Raw genomic sequence first — 2,649 nt, forward strand, 5'->3', positions numbered from 1 at the left:
TCCTCATCCGCACCATCGTCCTCAGATACCATATGTGTCAAACCCTGAGCTCCCATCTAACTGTAGGCTTCTATGAGTCAAAATATTCACCCAAGAAAGCTGTCTTTTGTTTGAACTACCAGGGACAGGCAACAAATCAGGAAGGAATTTAGGTGGTAAAGAGAAGGTGCAGAATTAAAACATAAGACAAATAAAACAAGCAAACACTGTCACAAACCAAAATACTCATTGAGCAACTCCAGTATTAACCAGCCAGGCAACTCCCTTGAGTTTCTAGAGCCTCCAATACAGTCATTGATGGGGCTTACTCTCTCTCTCCCCGATCCCCCTGGGTAACGTACTTATCTAAAACGAAGTCAATGGAAAACTCCACTTATTTTCCAGCCACACTTCTGTAACGCATTCTCTGGTAAAGTGAACAATTTTTCTACACAGAGACACAAATGAGACTTTTTCCATGAGAGAAACCCATGCATAATGCGAAGCGTGAGTCACTTGCTGACTTCCTGCATGGTGGCATATGGAACTCCTTGCCAAGTTCCCCAGTAGAACCGGTGGAACCTATTGAAATAAAAATCCATTTAAAGTCTCTGGAAACAGTCCTGGAAGCAAACAGCTAAAGAGAAAACATCTATTCAAGAAAAATCTAGCAAAGGGTGTGTGTGTGTGTGTGTGTGTGTGTGTGTGTGTGTGTGTGTGTGTGTGGCGGGGGTAATGGTACCACTCCGTAAGACAGTCTTTTTCCTTCAGCTCAGCAAGGGGAACACTGCCACACCAATGGTTGAAATGAAGAACAAGCTCCCTTACCCCAGACCACCAACAAGCTTCCCCTCCTCAAGCCAAGGACATAAGATCCCTCTCTTGAGTTCAAGACCAAACTGCCCCCAAAGTATACCAACACTGTCTCAATTCCAGACCCTTTCTCTCCTGGGTCTCTAAGAACAATCTCCCCTCAGGCTAAGGTCACAAGCTTCCTCTTTCTCCCTCGGACTAAAATCTGTCACTCCATCATGCTAAGGTCACAGAAGCCCTAAGTCCCAGACAGGACTCAACATTGGCACTCTTTCCCATAAAATCAAGAATACCCAGGAAAGACGACTTTCTTCCAAGACCAGCAGTATACACACACACACACACACACACACACACACACACACACACACACGTGTACACACACACCACCTGCCAGTTGCCTGTAGCTTCTGCCAAGACCAGGTAATTAAGGTCAAAAGATGGGGCTCTTCTCTTCTGCTCAGACTACAGACACAGGACGAAGGCTCAGCCTTGAGAATGACACAAAGCCAACACATAGCCCTAGTCAGTGCTCCCAACTATGAGAGCGAGATTCTGCAGCAGAATAGGCAAGCCAAGGAGGGACCAGGGTGCTGATTACCCAAGCACAGGCAAGACACAGTGGACAGAACTGCCATGAGGGCTGAGCGTGAGGACTGAGCACATATCAAATGCAGACCCTTCAGAAACTCCCTCCGAGGAACCACAATGTGGTTAGATTAGTTTATGAAGCAATTTATACTGCCAGGGGATTGTGAAAAACAATCCAGCCATTGGCCAGCCAGGCAGTTAAAAAGGACTCTGTGGCCATGTACAAAGAAAAGAGAGTCCCACCACACCACTGTCACCAGAGTAGCATGCCAGAAGCAACCCCTCCCCAGTGAGCAGCTTCAGAACTATGACACAGTGTGCGAGCAGGGGAGGCCGGATCTCACTTAAAACACTACAGCCAGTAATTAGCTGAATAAATCAGTGAACAGTAATCACAGAGGCCCTGGGAAGAGAGAGGACCAGTACTCTGGGCTGCTACATTAACCAAAATGTCCCATTTCCAACAAAGAATAATTAACATACAAAGGGACAGGGAAGCGTGACATCCTGACGGGTAAGGTGAAACAGCAAGCAGATGGCACAGTCTTTTTCGAGGGGGTTCATGAATGCTGGATCAATGTGGAATATACCACACTAGCAAGTATAAATGTGTGGGCAGAACTGGCAGAAACCAAGATCAGGAAGGAAAAGAAAACTTAGAAAGGAAAAGGGGCGAGGTGAGGACATGCCTCAGTGGTATGAGTACTTCCTTGCAATTGTGAAGGCTGGAGTTTAATCCCCATTGCTCTACAATTCTGAGGACCTGAGTCCCCAGCACCAACCTAGAAGCCTGTCCTGGCTGTGTGTGCCCGTAACCCCAACATGGTAAGAGACAGTTAAGATAGGTTGATCTGGAGAATTCACTGGCCACCCAGCCAAACAGAAATTTGGGCTTTCGGTTCAGTGAGAGACTTTTATCTCAAAGCACCAAGGTGGATACCTGCCATCTTACTCTAGCCTCCACATGGTATATGTATGGTACACGCACCTGCACACTTGCGTGTGTGCAGCTCACACACACACACACACACACACACACACACACACACACGTGCATATACTACAAAAAAATAAAAGCTTAGATGACATTATAACATCTAGTAGAAAAATGTCAGCCGGGTGTGATGGCGCACACCTTTAATCCCAGCACTTGGGAGGCAAAGGCAGGCAGATTTCTGAGTTCAGGGCCAGTCTGGTCTACAGAGTGAGTTCCAGGACAGCCAGGGCTGTACAGAAAAACCCTGTCTTGAAAAACCAAAAAAAAAA

Source organism: Mus pahari, chromosome 21, assembly GCF_900095145.1.
Source record: "Mus pahari chromosome 21, PAHARI_EIJ_v1.1, whole genome shotgun sequence".
NCBI classification, from domain to species: domain Eukaryota; kingdom Metazoa; phylum Chordata; class Mammalia; order Rodentia; family Muridae; genus Mus; species Mus pahari.